Source organism: Grus americana, chromosome 3 (genome assembly GCF_028858705.1).
Source record: "Grus americana isolate bGruAme1 chromosome 3, bGruAme1.mat, whole genome shotgun sequence".
Classification (NCBI taxonomy): Eukaryota; Metazoa; Chordata; class Aves; order Gruiformes; family Gruidae; genus Grus; species Grus americana.
Window position 1 is genome coordinate 912,647 of NC_072854.1, and position 18,095 is coordinate 930,741.

Sequence of the window (18,095 nt, forward strand, 5' to 3'; positions counted from 1 at the left end):
TTTCCTTAGATGAATGATCTGGTTTGACTTTATCCAAAATGAACACTTTTTCTTTCTTAAAACCCTGGAAGTTAGAGTGAAGTACGGCTAGGCAGCAGAATGCACATTAACACAGTCCTCTTTCTAAGTCATCTCCCTGGCAAGTTCGGAGTTATGGTCAGAATCAGAATAGAACCACAGAATCATTTTGGTTGGAAAAGACCTTTAAGATCATCAAGTCCAACCATTAACCTCACCCTGCCAAGCCCACCACTAACCCATGTCCCCAAGCACCACATCTCCACGTCTTTTCAATCCCTCCAGGGATGGGGACTCCACCACTTCCCTGGTTGATAAAATATAAACATTTTCTGCAAAAATTTCCATGAAATGTTGAGTTTTAAGAGTATAGGTGAGGGGGACACTTACCCTAGATACGTAAACAGAATTTTAAAATCTTTATCTAAGAAATTTTATGTTATGACCATTATAGTCTTTCCACAAATCAGTGCCTGGGAACTGTCAGCAAGAAGCAGAGGTTATCTTTGTCAGTTATAGACGTTCTGCTCTCTTTTGCTGTGGATTAATGACAAAAAATCTTGCAGATCCTTCAATTCTGTAGCAATTGGAGCATACAAGCGAGGTTCAGGTACCAAAATGCCTTTCAAAACCTGAGAACTAAATTGCAGGCCTGTTTAGGGCTTTCTCTGCTCTGACGAAGAGGCCAGATTCAGTTACAGATGTAAGGCAACTCCAGGCTCATCTCCACGTTGCCTTGGCTCAGACCACGTCTGTATGTATAGGGCATTCCGGCAGCCTCCTATCATCCTGTCCTGCCCTCTTCTGAAAATAGAGCAAAGATACAAAATGAGATGTGTGGCCAGTGCATAGAAACAAATATGGAGATCATATTTTCATAAATATCGGTTCTTTACAAACAAATTGGACAAATGGTAATTCATTTACTTAGGTATAGTTGGCGTACATCATCGGTTTATTTAGCTTAAACTACCAGTTAATTAAATACACACCAAAAAATCACATGTGCATGCTTCAAAAGCTCAACACACCGTTAATTATAACTCTTCTCTTTTGAAAGTAGCCCTAATGTTTCCAGTCGATGGTGAGGTTTGTGCTAGATGCCATTCGGCTGCGCCCATTCACAGCACTGTTCAACAGTCTTGGGCAAGCATCCTCTGTCTGGCCGAAAATGCTGGAGAAATTAGGTCTAGCGACAAAGCGTCCTTTTGCAACTTACTGTGTCGTTGAATTCAATATTTCTGGGGAACTGATCCCCCTGCACTTCAAGTTCTCCAAGTATATTACATCAGCCAGCGCAGCAGTCCTCGGAGCTGGTTGAATCTATACGTCATACTGGGACACAGACACCGGCCTGACTTCTCCCCTCCTCGTTTGCACCCTGCTCCGGGTGACCATTTAGAAGTTCAAAACTGGCTTCTGAGAGGAACAGAGTTTAATTTGCACCTTTGATGTAAGAACCCGCTGATGCAGAGGCCTTATATCAGCAGATGCTAGGCGCGGCGGAGTTATACCACGGAATATACCACCTTCATCAGGACGGATGGTAGCGGTGTGTAAGATATCTAATAGAGCAGCTTTTCTTTCAATCAAACAAATCTCATGCAGGCTGTCACATATTGTACCTCAGTTACTGCAAAATCCTTCTCCAATGCAGTCATGCCCTGATTATATCCATCCATTTTTGTTTCGTCGTTTTCTAACCCAGAATTACTCTTCCCCATGTAACTCTTCTCTGGCTTTTAACACGTTAGAAATGAGATCCCTCTCTTCTTTGTCAAAAGCTTTCACATCCTACTCTACTTATCATCTAACATTCAAATATATTCCCAAATCCACTCAACTTGTAATGCCAGCCTCCACTCTCTGCTTGATCGATTTTCAAACCGGCTTATTTCTACGCCTTAAAATGTAAGCTTTGTCTCCTATAGCTACCTGTTGTCTCGTCTTTCACGCTTAGGTAGTCATTGCCCCCTGCACGCGTGATGTATTTCTGAGGTCACAGGGCAATTCCGCTCTACAACCAAGAGGTCTGAATTCTACAATGTGAGTAGCAAATACTTATCATTGGAGACTGAGCATTAAAAAGCCAGCCCGTAGTTGATGTTTCTTACAGCACTGAGTTCCATATCCAGCATATTCATCTCCCGATTTTCAGTCAGCTGAAAGCTGGGCACTGCTGAGCCGAGACAGCAGCGATTTTCTCCTGCACTTCTAGTTCCAAATCCGGTCCATCAGTTCACACAATCTTCCTTTCCTCCTAATCACGTCCTGTGATGGAACAAACCTACGTTTTTCAAGGACTAGGACAGACAAGATTAGGCATCAAAATTCCTTTCAGAAGACACTCTTTCTGCTCGTAAGTCACAAACCCACAACTCCCACAGGTGGTGTCTACCACATTCCCCACATTATTCCTTTTAAAGTATAACATCAAGGATAAGTTTGTGTATTGCCCCGTTCACACCCCCCGCATTGGCACCCAGCGATACAGACAACACGAAGCAAAGCTGGGATGTAACGTGCTCCTTCAGCCTCGCGTCTGAGTTGGGAACCTATCTCCAGGAAGAGAAGCCGCTGTAAAACTCAAGTAGCCGTGGTCTGTGTTGCACTCTGGAGCCTGAAAGCCCATCTTCCAAAGTAAAAATAAACATAAGCAGGCATGACTCACCAAGGCATATATTTCTTCATTATTATTATTATTATTATTATTATTATTGCTACTGCTACATAGATCACATCATCTACTGTACCACAGTTTCCTTGTTCAGAGGAGCATATAAGCACATAAACCCAAGGCACGTAGAGCTGGTTTTAGAAGTAAAGCCAGTAGTTGTTATGAGGAGGCAAAGTAAAAAAAAAAAACAAAAACCCAAACCCAACCAAAAACCCCCAAACCCAACCCCAAACCAACATCCTGGTCAGCAAGCGAGGAGCGGGCTCCCTGCCCAGGAGGGCAGGGCGGAGGAGCTGGCTGACTCCCCAGGGACCCCCGCAGCTGCACGGAGCATCTTCTGCCCGCTGCCTGCGCAGAACCGCCAGCTCGGCCTGAGACCACGGGCTGTGGCAGCAAATGGGTCTGCTTGCCACCTGCTTCTGCTGAGGCTTGAATCGAACTACCCGAGCCTTTCCTGGGAAAATAATTTGCTCCACAGGCTTTCTTAACAGCAAAGACTTCCCTCCCACTCTTCCCACACTGAAGAGATTAACACAAGGATTTCTAGAAAAAAACGTACAGAAGAAACAGTGCATTGATTCATTGTGGAGCCTGCTAGATAAAATTCTGTCCCCCAATGTATCTAAGGGGGGCTTTCTATTTACCATCTCCTTATGGCTTCAGACAACAGGACAACACATTCGAGCATTTACCGTTCCTCTTCTCCTTTGTATCCTGTTAACAATGTGCTGTAAGGGTGTGGAGAAACCCACCGTTCTCATCCCTCGCAAGAAAATTCTGCTTCAGGCATGACCTTACCCAAATGGGTGCAAGACGGTTGGACTTGATGATCTTAGAGGTCTTTTCCAACCTTAGAGATTCTATGATTCTATGATTCTCTAAGACTGAGGAGTTGGGCACTGGGAGCACAGCAACAGTCGGGAGGAGATCATCATTCCCAGCCAGCTGAAAACTGCCCTTGCTTTGGTCTAATGCTCGAAACATGCTCAGAAACCCCAAATCTGCCAGTCTAACAAATTCTATTCCAACTAATTCTGTTTCTCTCTGCTCCTACCCGAGGATGAGTATCACATTTCCCTGATAGCTTACTCTAGGCGATGCATCAAATAGCCTGATTTGATACTGCAGTTCAGAGAACTGACACAAGTTATGTTGGCTGCTTTTACCTAGAAAGCCTGCACTGCTCAGGTTCACCTTGTGCGGCAGAGCTGTACCCACAGACTCTTGAAGGAACATCCACACTATTCACCCAACTTGCTTTTCTTCTAATATGTTATTTGACTTCCATCTTCTTTTAATGACACGCACACAAGTGACTTCATAGAATCACAGAATCCCTGACGGGTTTGGGTGGGCAGGGACCTCCCAGCCCACCCAGTGCCACCCCTGCCATGGGCAGGGACACCCTCCACTAGCCCAGCTTGCCCAAAGCCCCATCCAACCTGGCCTTGAACACTGCCAGGGAGCCAGGGGCAGCCCCAGCTTCTCTGGGCACCCTGTGCCAGGGCCTCAGCACCCTCACAGGGAAGGATTTCTGCCTCACATCCCATCTCCATCTCCCCTCCTGCAGCTTCAGGCCATTCCCCTTGGCCTGTCACTCCCTGCCCTTGGCACCAGCCCCTCTCCAGCTTTCCTGGAGCCCCTTTGGGGACTGGAAGGGGCTCTAAGGTCTCCGCGCAGCCTTCTCTTCTCCAGGCTGAACCAGCCCAACTCTCTCAGCCTGAGGTCTCCAGAGCAGAGGTGCTCCAGCCCTCGCCTCATCTCCGTGGCCTCCTCTGGCCTGGCTCCAACAGCTCCATGTCCTTCTTGTGCTGGGGACCCCCGAGCTGGACGCAGCACTGCAGGGGGGTCTCAGCAGAGCGGAGCAGAGGGGCAGAATCCCCTCCCTCGACCTGCTGCTCACGCTGCTGGACACGCAGCCCAGGATACTTTAGTCCTACCTGTTACAAAAGCCCACTCCGATGGCAATCGTTCATAACTTTGCACACAACGCTTTGATCTGAAAGTCTGACTTCTCCCTGATTTGCACCTGTGCCAAGCTGAGCGTAAAACCAAATCAAGATTTTGCCTTTTTGGAGAGGGATGTTAGACCAGCAGTGTTATCTGCAGAAACACAACAAACAGACAAAAATCCAGTACCCTGCTAAAAATGAAACAAAGCTGAAATTTATTGTTTGTGAAGATTTAGGATGTTCTATGGTCATTTTTCAACTTTGTTTCTATTGTTTCAATGGCTAGAAAATTATTTTCATACAAGAAACTAAAATATTAAAGCTCAAATTATTATCCAGTCTTATTCTTCATGGTCATGGATTTTAAGAGTATATCTAAATATTGTAAGACTTAGAGTCAAGTTGTGACATTAGCAAATGAACATTAATTTTTAGAAGTCACAAGTGCTAACAGAAGGCAGCAGAGATAAAGACTCTTTTTTTGCTTCTTATCCAATTTTTCTTGCTTCTGCTTATGTATGAGAGAGCCTACAGAGAGACTGATCTGCTCACATACCGCCCTTACTTCCCTGGCATGTGATTATGCCCGCAGAAGCAATATAAGTGGTGGTGACTCAAAATTCAGAAGACATTGAGTATGTTCTTGAAGATATTTGCTTACTTTCCCCCATAGGGACAAAAGGAGTTTGGCAATAAAGCTCCCCGGAGCTTTAAAGTCCCTACGTGGCAGCTGGAGCTGAATGCCGGGCCAGGAGGTTTGTCTGTCCAGTGCAAGGACAGTTCTCTAGTCCTGGTGTGTCAGGAAACGGAGCAAAGCCCGAGAAGTCAAGCAGGAACTTCACTCGACTGGATGTTCTGGAGCGGACCTGCTGCCCAGCACGCCAGCACCTCCAAGGACCCATGCTCTGGCCAGGTCTGTCTTTCAAAGGCAGCCGCGCAAGCCACAGAATGGAACTGTTGGTATTTATTGCAAAAAATATCCCTCAGTCCTCTTTCAGCATTTATCTAGCTCTCAGCATGGCAGAAAGTATAATGGCTGAAGTACAAATTCCAGCTTATTAGAGATGTTTCGGAGCAAGTGGCTCGGTCAGCCAGCTGCTCTCAGGGGTCATTCTCCTCAGATCTAATTTTAGCTCTTGAAGCTGTATAGGAGGAAGTGCAGCACGGTTCATTGTAAGGGGATCCGTTCATCCCTCATGGCGAAAGGGACTGGCCTTATTATCTATGAACCCATTGCTATCCCCCTTTGTACAAATCAGGAACAAGGTTATTACGATCCTTTTGCTTTAAGCTTAAATAATTCGTATTTATTATACAGGAATTAATGCTGAAGCAGAATTGGTAAGTCTGCTTAAATCCTATTTCTAACCTCAGATTCAAAGCAGGCAGTGAGCTGGTTGCAGGTTGATACTTCCAGCCAGGAAAAAGAACATGCAAATGTCAGATTGCTGAGCTAAAACCATGAGCAGATGGCCTTTCTCATGGGGGAGGGTTATGGGGCTACAGCTTTACAGCAATTATTTTAAGTTCTGAAAGTGATACAAAAACCAGGAACCCAAACCTTTGCGCAAATCAATGAACGCAACCTTGAATGAAAACGAGAAATATAACATGGACGCTTCAGGACAGCGTGCAGTATTGGCTTCTTGGCTCTTGTTATCCTTTGGTGGGATGTCTGGGCTGTTGGGACAGAACCCCCTGACCTGGGGTTATGCAGAGCCAGCTCAGGCCCAGCAGGACTTCTTTGGCCAGGCAAAGCTTTATCCCCAGGAAATCCAAGCAGGCCTGTTGCAGAGTCAGCTCAGAAATCTCCGCACGCTCCTCAACAGTTGTGTTATTAAATCTGATATGTGTGATTGGATGAACCGCATTGCTTTGATCCATGTATGGCTTCTGGACTCGAGCTGACACTTTACATTTGCTGGAAAATGAAATAGTAGGGAATATGGTGCAGTAACAATAGGGAATATGGTGCAGTGGCCATCAAGCTAAACATTTAGGAGCCAGGTTTGCTGCAGGAGGAGTGATAGCTGTATTACATATGTAGATGTGGTGCTTGGGGACGTGGGTTAGTGGTGGGCTTGGCAGGGTGAGGTTAATGGTTGGACTCGATGATCTTTTCCAACCAAAGTGATTCCGTGATTGATTCTATGACCCTCCTTTGAATTTTTCACTATTCATATCCTTACCTTCCATTTCTTCTGATGGTGAAGAACTGGTCATTCTTCCTAGGCTCAGTGAAAGATTTCTGGCAGCATTTCTCTGTCGGTCAGTGACAAGAGTGAGGGTGACTTCTTACTGACAGGAGGTATGTCTGCACAACTCCCATCACAGACACAACTGTATCAACAGAAAGCCAATGTTCCTGTACCAGGACTGCGGTCTGCAGGTGGTGGGGAGATGAAGTCCTTCGTCTTTCTGGTGGCCCTAGCCACAGGCATGGCCGTAAGCCACAGGCACGGCCATAAGCCACTTTGAGAGAGTCTCATCGGAGCTCTGAAATAGTGCTATGGGCACAGCCCGTATGCCATCTGTACCAGGGCAGGGCAAAAGACAAGCTCCTGAAGCCTGGACCCTCACTACCTTTGGTTTGCTCCACGAATCCCAGATTGTCGTGTTGGCATGTATGATCAGCTTCAGAGCATCCCCCTTTAGTGCCTACACTCAGGCCAGCGAGACTTTTGTGGGTCACGGTCACCTGGCAGTGTCCCTTAAGGCTCCCTTGCCACTTCTTTCCAACAGATTCCCCTCCTTTGCTGTGAGGGGAGACGCTGAGGAAGCTCTGGTGTCCTCAGTGCATCACCGCTCCTGAAACAGCATCGTTAGGAAAAAGAAGCATAAAGCCAGGAACAGAGGCCTTTCATCTTCCATCGGTTCTCCTACCTCAGCAGACATACAGAGAGGCACGTTCTGTCTCCCCAATGAGTGCCTACGGAGGGTATCTTCACACTATAAGAGACTTACAAGGCGGTGAGAGGCTTTTTTTGGCTTAGTCCTCATGCTTTCCTGGAGATACAAAGAAAAGGAGGGCATTCCCTTGGAAGGAAAGACTTGGTTTAGTGCTGATAAGGGAGAGTTTGTTAACTCAGCTTTGAACTTGCAAGCTATCTCATGATCTTCTGGGCTGCTCTACCTTGCAGACATCCTAGTGTATCTCCCTATACCTTTCCCTGCCTCTCAGGTACCTCACTCCTCTGCAGCGACAATCTGAAGTTACAACGAGGGTGTGAATGAGGATCCCACCATCACCTATGCCCAGTTATTTGGACAAAAAGTTTCAGATGATGAACTGTCCTGGCAATCTGCTGCCTTGAACAGTTGGGTACCAGGACTCCCCAGCCTGAGGGTACATCGTCAAATCCTACACGTCCTCCCATTCTAAACCCCTCTTTGACCTCTTCCAGTGACTCTTCCCACAATGCCTTTTTCAGGTGAAAGTCATTTTATCCCAAGAAATGATGGGATTATTATCTCTTTATTTCAGGAGAAAAGAGTCTTACTACAGGCCGTTTCCTGATGTGGCAGTGACTAGCAGCTGGAGATTGATTCTGGCCCTAAGAAGGCTGAGGAGCTTTGTTTAGAAATTCAAGGGCAAAGTGGTGACACAGCCTGGGGCACAGGAGGAGACACATGAGAAGAAATGCAAGAGGAGGAAGCAAAGAAAACACATGAAAGGCAACATTGCTGGGGATGCAGCTGGAGACACACTCTTGGAAGGTGGCACTTGGTGCCAAAGGACGTACCTCCGACAGGTCTGTGGCGTGTGGATAAACCACAGCGGAGCAGGGACACACCCGAAGGGACTGCAGCTCCCACACCGGAGCAGGGGAGGTGCAAGAAGCAAGGAGCAGCAGAAGCAAAGAGTACGAAGCAAGGAGTGGTAGACAGAAACCATTAAGCACTGACCCCAAGCTCCTGCATTGCCCAGTGTTGCACCAAAGAGAGCGAGTGCAGTGTGCGGTGAAAAGATGGGGAGCTGAGATTAGTGGGGAGAAAAGCTGTTGGGCTGAAGTTCAGTCTGGGGCAGGGGGAGGAAGAGTTTCCCTGGGTGTTTGTCGAATTGCTTGTCTTCTGGTTTTTCTCAACATCTAAACCAGTAATGAAAAGTTTATGTTAGTTCACGATAAATTAAACAAGGTGAATTCCCTGAGTTAAGGCCATTTTGCCCATGACAACCTATTGACCCGCAAGATGTTTGCTCCCTCTGTAGGGATTTATCTTCCCTTCAGTGTGCGGCTGATGCAACATCCTGCAATTTTGTCTATTCGCAGCATCCAGGGTTTTTCACAAAAGTCGTGGAACTGACTGTGGCCTAACTAGGAAAGGGGGACTGATGATTCCCCTCGGGCGAGACAACAGATTAACAAAACGCCCTCGCTGGACTGACTCACGGACGCTGTGGGACTCACCCTTGATCTTCTGAATGTGGTGGTGTTCTGGGTGAATATGCAGAAATTCTGATCTCTTTCCTCAAATAAGTCTTTGTAGCTGCTATCCTGGATTCATCCTTGGGCAGGACTTTGCTACTGCAGAAGCTGTTCCATGCTTGTTTGAAATCATGACTCAGTCAGACATGCATGTAGCGATGGGAGCGATCAATAAACCCTGACAATGGAAGCAGGCTCAGAGGAGGCAGGCGAGGGCTCGTGAAGCCTGGGGAAGGAAGGAGCAACCGACCACAGCTGGTGCAAATAAACCCGAACTGATCTCAACACAAAGGGAACCGGAAGGTCGCCTTTCTTGTAGAGCAACTGGCTATATCAGCTCAGCGGATCAAGTGGTCGTGTAAATGTTTGTCCCAGAGTTAATGAAAAGGGGTCGGGTGCCTTGCTGAGTTAGCCAGACCGTAACGGAGGAGTGTATCCATGGCTCAGCCCCACAGCGAGTGGAAAATCTGGACCTCAAGCAACAAGAGCTCTGACGAGAGCAACGGGCCTGAGCTGGTCTCAACCTGTATCTTGCTCTGCAGGGACCAGGGATGCTCGGGGGAGATTGGTAATGGGAGTCACGTTTGTGTCGTGAGTGAATGGCATACTGCAACGGCTGCTTTCTGCTGTCATTTGTACTCGTGTTGTGATTTCAGTTCACTGCTGTATCACTCTGCTTAATCAAAAATCCCGTGGAACGACAAATATCTTTGAATAAGTAAATCTGGTATTAAACGTTAAACCCTCCATGTGTGGAATATCTCTAAGATCCTGTTCAGAGAGTATTGGACTCGCAGGCTGTAGGTGAAAAAGTTGGCTTGGGGGTCCTGAGTCATTGAGCTGCCTGTAACCGTATCGTCCCTCATGAGAGACTATACCTGAAATCTCCACACGTTTCCCTCTATAATTATCTAAATATCATTTAGTAACCACGTGTTCCTCCAGACAATCACAACTCTCTTTGCTGAGGGCAAATCTAGAATAAGATATGCAACAGAATGACTTTCGGTGTGCTTCCACCACCCGAAATGACAGTGAAATGGGCCTTAACGCTTGGCGGTGAGATCATTTCCCACCGTGTAAAAGCTTAGAGTTGGTGATCTCACCTGTCGTACAAGATGCATCAGCATCCTTGAAATCAGGGAGCGATGAGAGCAGGTCTGGCGTTTCACTCACGCACACAAGATTGTCATACATGATAACAAACAATAAGATCGCTTTGTTCTGTTTCCACGAAAAGGATGCAAACTTCATTTCCCTTTCCTTGGGAAGTGATGCACTGAACACCAGGTGCAACTTTCTGCAGTCTGGGGTCTGGAACGTGTTAGCGGATGGGTCATTTCGTGCAGCGGGGTTACAGGACCTGTCTTCTGCAGCTGGAGTTTTCCTGTCCGCCTTCACCGTGCGCAGAAAGAGGAAGGGCAGCCTGCAGAGCCGGGCTCCACGGGCCTCCCAGGGGTATTGTTTCTCCCTTTGTAGGGGAAGTTGATGCACTGCTTTCCTCTTCTGTTCCAAACTTAGCTGAAGGATAAGGCAGGGAGCAATGTGACTAATCGTTTTGCTCTCTGATGGTCTGAAATCATCGCTGTACCAGGAACTCTGCTGACTGGCTGCTTGTCTCATCTCATCATCTCATCTCATCTCATCTCATCCCATCTCATCTCATCTCATCGTCTCATCACTCTCGGTTCAGCTACATCTTCCGACAGCTCACAGCAGGGTGCCGCACGCTGTTTTGAGCAGAAAACATTCCAGTGGACATCTAACCAAAGGGGCTGGAATTATGTCCTGATGAACATCCACCCCAGTGGCCTCCATTCAATTTATTCCACCTAATGTTTTAAATTACTGCTGGGGCTGAAGTACTCCGAGATCTTCACTGGCCTCCTGTAATACTTTTGGTGGCTGTATCTGCCCCCACCCACCGGAGGAACATTTCTCTCTTTTTTTCCATGCTTACAAGTTTGATACTCCTTCAAAGGTTTCCCCTCATTACACACAAAATTCCTTGGTGGTGTTTGAGCCTACTCTTGTTTCCTCAGCAGAGCTGCCATGCAAGCCTTTGGCTATCCACTGTCTTCATCTTTCAACAAAGACAGACTTTTTGGTGGCTATCACCACTGACAAACTGGAAGGGATGATTAAAATCTGTAAGATTGGCTCTTCTGTTGCTGTCAATTTGGGACAATAGTACTGATAAAATTCAACCTCAGTGTTCGTCCAAGGTTTAGTCTGAATCTCACCCTGTCAGTACATTGACTATTCTTTTCCCCAAACTGCGTACACTTAGGACTGATGCTTTCCCCGTACGTTATGCAGGTGTCTCTGTTCTGTAGCGTGGCCACCTCAAACTGTCCACGTTAACTGCACCTAATACCCTTCATGAGGTCTGCGGGTATGTTGCTGTTGTTGGAAGGATGGTCCTCTGGAAACTCCCATGCTCTTGTCCTGATATTTTGCCACTGAAGACTCTGATGCTCTCTTCCAGCTCTTTGGTGGGGTTTGGATGGCTCCGCTCGCATCCATAGTGTGAATTCAAATGGAGATGAGCACTCATAGGAGAAAGAAAGTTTGATTCCTACTTCTTTCCCTACGTCACTCCACCAGCTCATTGCAAAACAGCAAGTGTTAGCAAGACAGCAATGCACAGGAACAGTATCAGCCAAATAATATTAGTGGCACGGTTCCCTTGCTAAAAGCCATTAAAGACTGAGATAACAGCCTGAAGAAAAAAAAGTCACTGGAGAAAAATGTATGGAAACGGAGCAGAAGAGCCATTGGGGAGAAAAGGAATGTTCTTGGGTCTTTGCACAGCTACAGTAGTACAGGGAAAAGTCCACAGGGTGTCATCAGAGCATCAAGGAACAGCAAAAAACCCCTCACCAAACCCAAAAAAACCTTTCTGGAATAAAGGCTTCCTGCACAGCTTTTGTCTTGGGAAGCCCATGCAACACATTTATAGTGGCTGGAGTCACCTTTGTGCTGAAATACTTTAAAATCTACTCAGTAGTAAAAAGATTTAGCTCTTTTCTAACTTTTTATAACAAATAAATGTCAAAGTACCTTACAAAGATGATAATAAGCTTTAGCACTGCTTTAGCAACAGGAAAGTTGGGATGCAGAGCAGCTCGCTCATTGTGACTCAGGAACAGGGTCAGAGGAGAGATGAGCTCTCCGGAGAGCCAGGAGTCCTGATGGTCTTTGCGTCTCCTGTGTACGTGCTCCTGGTGCCAGCGTGAGAGAGCGGCAGAACCTCTACCACCACCACCAAGAGCGGCAGGGTAGGACTGAAAGAGGAGCAGGGCTCAGCGACAGCAAATCTTACTGGCTTTCTTCAGACTGAGATGGAAAGCTTTAGGTAAACCTCGCTTTGAGCTACTCTTGCGTATCAACCACACCTCCAAATGTTTCGGAGGTTTCAGCAACGAGTCACTGTCTGGGTGGCTCATTCTTCGCACACAGGAGGAGAGCAAGAAGAAGAACCAGAAGCTGTATATATTTCCCCTGAACACATCCTTTTGTCCTTGGCATGGGAAACTGAGGGGTGGTCGTGTCACTCCTCCGTCCTTCCCCGCACAGATGTCACTTTGATGCTCCTGGCCCTAGCACCCAGTTCCACTTTGTACACAGTCCTAAATTCACATCACTGACCACATGAATGTCATTGCTCTACGAGTGAATCTGGTCCAGAGACCAACACTACTAGAAACTGCTCTGCAGCTGTCCAGTTACAGCAGTCACCGGCCGTGGAGTAACCCAACGCATTTCTTGCAGAGTTCTCCACTCCAAACCTCTCAGCCATGTCTCACGCTGCAGGGAGCAGTAATGGCTCTGCAATCAGTTACCCCCACCCAGTGGGTCTGGGCCCACTAAAACCATCTTCCAACCGTTTGCGAGCAGAGCTGGATGCTCTTCAGGGAGAGGTAACTACTTCTAGGCTGTGGACCTTGCCTTGGTAGCCATCTGCCTTCATCCCACTCACCCTCTGTTAGAGACACACACAGGCTTCCTGCTGGTTCCTCTGCAGCTCTTTCAACCCATGTCTTTGAAGGGATTTCCATCTCCAAGAGAATCTGAACACTGGGTGCTATGTCAGCATTTAAGTTATAAATAGCTACTCTACTTCTGTGGACCCCTGATGTTCAATACAACAAACTGGCCACCCAAGTGTATATGGCATGGACAGGCATATGCTTTGCTGCGTGAAAAAATGGCTGGATGGCCGGGCCCAAGGAGTTGTGGCAAATGGAGTTAAATCCAGATGGTGGTCGGTCACAAGCGGTGTTCCTCAGGGCCCAGTTCTGGGGCCAGTTCTCTTTAATATCTTTATCAATGATCTGGACGAGGGGATCGAGTGCACCCTCAGTAAGTTTGCAGACAACACCAAGTTGTGCGGGAGTGTTGATCTCCTGGAGGGCAGGAAGGCTCTGCAGAGGGATCTGGACAGGCTGGATCCATGGGCCGAGGCCAATCATCTGTGGTTTAACAAGGGTCAGTGCTGGGTCCTGTGCTTGGGGCACACCAACCCCAGGCAACGCTACAGGCATGGGGCAGAGTGGCCAGAAAGCTGCCCAGAGGAAAAGGACCTGGGGGTGTTGGTCAACAGCCAGCTGAACATGAGCCAGCAGCGTGCCCAGGTGGCCAACAGCATCTTGGCTTGTACCAGAACTAGTGTGGCCAGCAGGACCAGGGCAGTGACCGTCCCCCTGTACTCGGCACTGGTGAGGCCGCACCTCAAGTGCTGAGTTCGGTGTTGGGCCCCTCACTCCAAGAAGGACATTGAGGTGCTGGAGCGTGTCCAGAGAAGGGCAACCAAGTGGTGCAAGGTCTGGAGCACAAGTCTGATGGGAGCGGCTGAGGGACCTGGGGGTGTTGAGCCTGGAGAACAGGAGTCTGAGGGGAGACCTGGGCGCTCTCTACAACTACCTGGAAGGAGGGTGCAGCCAGGTGGGGTCGGTCTCTTCTCCCAAGTAACAAGAGATAGGACAAGAGGGAACGGCCTCAAGTTGTGCCAGGGGAGGTTTAGGTTGGAGATGAGGAGAAATGTCTTCCCCCAAAGGGTTGTCAAGCCCTGGGACAGGCTGCCCAGGGAAGTGGTGGAGTCCCCATCCCTGGAGGGATTGAAAAGACGTGGAGCTGTGGTGCTTGGGGACGTGGGTTAGTGGTGGGCTTGGCAGGGTGAGGTTAATGGTTGGACTTGATGATCTTAAAGGGCTTTTCCAACCAAAACGATTCTGTGACTCTATGTTATGTCTTTGCTAGTTCAGCTTCTACCTCCCTCGATCCTTCAGTTTGCAGCATCCTCGTGGCTCTTGGGCCTCTCACACTTGTACTTTTCTACGTTGTACCTGGACACAGCACTCACAGAGGGGCCATGAGCGTCCATGGGCAATTTTCTTCAAAGAAAACACCCCGAGTGTAGACGTTTGGCCCCTTTAAAATGTCCACTTATGTTCATCATTGAAAATGTAAATATTGGCATATAGAGCCATACAAATCTTAGGAATAAATTTTAGATTTATGACAGAAAAAGTCCTATGAATTGTAGTAAGAAAGAAATCAAAATTGTTATAGTGAACTTACCCTAAGTTTTATAGATTTCAGTTAAAAATTATAATCTTTTTTGAACTGTCGGTAGATGGGACATAGCTCTTTGAAATCACGTTTCTATAACCTGGTTCAATATTCTCATAAAAACTGCAGGGTGCTGTGCAATCCTGTAGGACTACAAGGGGTGGCTATTCCAGGGAAGCGGAGAGATCTTGAATCTGAGGAAAGATTCTCCTCGCTGCTAAATCCACTGCGTGCTGGCGTCAAAGACACTGCAGCAGGCATTTGTAAAAAGACGAACCAACCCCAAAGAACAAGCAAACAAATCACAACACAAACCCAGGCTAAGCTGGAAAACGTAGCTGCTCCTGGGTGTTTTCTGCATTGCAAATGTTATGAACTTGGATCATCAATATTCATGAAATGCAGTAGCTGAGGGCATCCAAGCGCTGCACAACCCCGGTGCACGCTCTCCAGGCGCTCGCGCCCTCGTGACGCTGCCTGTGCGTGGGACAGGAGAGAGAAACAAAGGCGGAGGAAACGTTCGTCTTCGTTAAGCCAAGCCCGCAGCTCCTCTCCTGGCTGACCCCCTGCCGCCGGCGCAGGGGGAATCGAACAGCCCCCAGACTGAACCGTCCCAACCCAGACGCTGCAGAACTGGCAAGGAAGGACTGTTGTTGGTGACTGGAGCGTTTTTTTCCTGCTTGAAGTCACCTTCTCGTCCCGTGGGATGTACCGTCTGCATTGTCAAAGTGGACATTTCAGAACGCTTTTGGCGGTTCTACTAGGCGTGGAAACGTCCTTTGACCTTCTCTGCACCTTTCGTGCATGATTTCTGAGCTCCTTGGAACGGGTAGAGCTCCTGACTGATGGCAATGCTTGTCACTCGCCATTTCCCCCCTTTTACTGTCCCTGCGTTTCCTAGGGCCCTTGCTCTCCGGGTCTGCTTGAGCGGAGAGATCAACGGGAGGTGACGAACCCCGACTCGCTCCCATCCCTCTCCAGCTCTGCCAGCTCTGCCCAGGGTTCGGCTCTCCCCCCAGGCGCCCAGACTCCGGCCCGGCAGTAATTTCAAATCCCAGAATCATCGGGGATAGGATTGGAAGAGATGGTCAGGGGTTATCCCGTCATCCTTCGCCCTCCAGCGTGATTATCTGCCTGATAAACGGTTCCTGACAGCCGCCCGTCTAATCTGCTCCTAAAACCCTCCAGTGGCAGCGACTCTGTATCATGCGGTGTGAACTATTCTAGTGCTGGCTTATCCTGGGGGGCGTACCACGGGGTTCCTAAACTCTAATTAAATATTTCCTGCTGTGTTTTAAGACCAGAGATTCTTGTCCTGTCTCCTTTTGGTAGCTGAATCGGGATAGTCCCATTCCCAGCAGTCTTTTGCGGTGTTGGAAGATCACGACTAACCTCTCTCCACGGTCTTCTAGCCCTGGTGGAAACTACCCCGTTTCTTTCAGTCTTTCATGTTTTCACTTCATTGCCGTTGATTTCTTGCAAAATCTTTCCAAACAGTCCCGTTCTTGGTTGAAAAGCGGTGCCCGGCGAGGCTCGCCCCTGGAAGTGCTGGGCTGAAGGAGAACCACCCCCATTTCTGTCTCCGTCTCCCTACAACCTGTTTCTTTTGGAAAGATCTGCCCTCGTTAGCTCCACTCCAGCCTCGCATCAGTGAGCGCCTCAGTTTCACCAAAATCTCTCGATACAGCATCGTTTGTGCCTCCCCCGTATCTGCAGGGTCTCTTACTCTCAGCAGAAAATTAGGTTGGTTTGATGTGATCTGCTCTGGACCAAACCACGCCGGCTGTTACTGTTCACCTTGTTCTCCTGTCGATACTTACAGATGGATTTTGTCGACCCATTCAATGTCTTTGAGTATTTAATTCCCTGAGTCCTCCTCTCCCCCGTTTTAAAGGTATTCTTTGCGTTTGTCCTGTTCCTGTCGGGACATTTTGCCTGTGTTCCCAAAGCCCCTCACTCGCAGCTCCGACATCGCTTTACAGCCTCCCTACAGACATCGGTACGAATTAAATCAGACCTGGCCGATTTGGAAACATCCAGCACGTATAATAAATCTTTAACTTACCGTTTCCTTATTTTAGCCTGAGTCCACAGCCCCTTTTTCGCTGACATTTATTGTTAGCCATCTGATTGCAACTGACCTTTTAAATGAAGACTGAAGCAAAAAAAAAAAAAAAAAAGGTTGCATGCTTAGTTTTTTTCCTCTGATATGATCATTCATTCCCTGTGCATAGTGAAGCATCCTTCTTTCAATTTTCTCTTCCTGCTGATGCAGCTACGGATTGCCTTCTTGTTCCCTGTCCCTTTCCTTCTCATCGTGTGTCTTGTCCCTCGCCCTGTCCTCCTCCTTGCCCCTGCGCCCACAGCTCAGGGTGCCCAAGGGACGAGCGTGGGGCGGCAGCTCACGAGGACAGTGGAGAAGCGGGTGGGTGCCAGGACAGGTCAGACTGCCGGGGACAATCTCGAAGCGTGGGAATTCATAGGATCCCAGAATCCCCAACGGGTTTGGGTGGGCAGGGACCTCCCAGCCCACCCAGTGCCACCCCTGCCATGGGCAGGGACACCCTCCACTAGCCCAGCTTGCCCAAAGCCCCATCCAACCTGGCCTTGAACACTGCCAGGGAGCCAGGGGCAGCCCCAGCTTCTCTGGGCACCCTGTGCCAGGGCCTCAGCACCCTCACAGGGAAGGATTTCTGCCTCACATCCCATCTCCATCTCCCCTCCTGCAGCTTCAGGCCATTCCCCTTGGCCTGTCGCTGTTCGGTGCCTTTGCAGGGTTTTCTTAGTAAGAGCTGCTCTAATGTAGAAGACCTGGGAATTTCCCCATTTTCCAGCAGCGTGGGCAAAACGCAGCGGCACTTGGGAGCTGACCGCTCTCTTCCCTGCTCAGTATTTCCGCTCCTCAAACAGCGAAGCTACCCAAACTCCTGTTTCACCAGCAGCTTCGACTCACTTCAATGCCCGTGGGTCCTTCCTTGCTCTCCCCGGGGGCTGTAACCGTCCCCGTTCAACCTCATTTCTCCTCCTTTGCTCTCACCCCGGGCTCTTGGCTCCTTCCTCGGCGGTAGCCAGCCTTGCCACGCGCGTGCCTGCTCCTGGCCAGCCCTCCCGCCCGGCTCCAGCCCCCCCCTTGCCACCCTCCCGCGCCGCGCCTAACGCAGGCTGCAGACCTCGCCGGACCGATGCCGATAAACCAGACTGCGCTGGCGGCCGTTCCGGGTGTCGTTATCTCTAATCTGGAAGCAACTCGGCGAGCACGTAAAATGAACTCCCACCAACATCAAGTTACCAATTTTACATGGGCCTCTGCGCTCGTAGAGCTCATACGCTGACGTTTATATATATATAAAAATATATGTACACCTCATACCTAGCCAAACCAGCTTTTGCTGCTTAGACCTCGTCCTAGCAACGCTTCCTGCAACTTACAGTCGTTCTGGTGCAAAC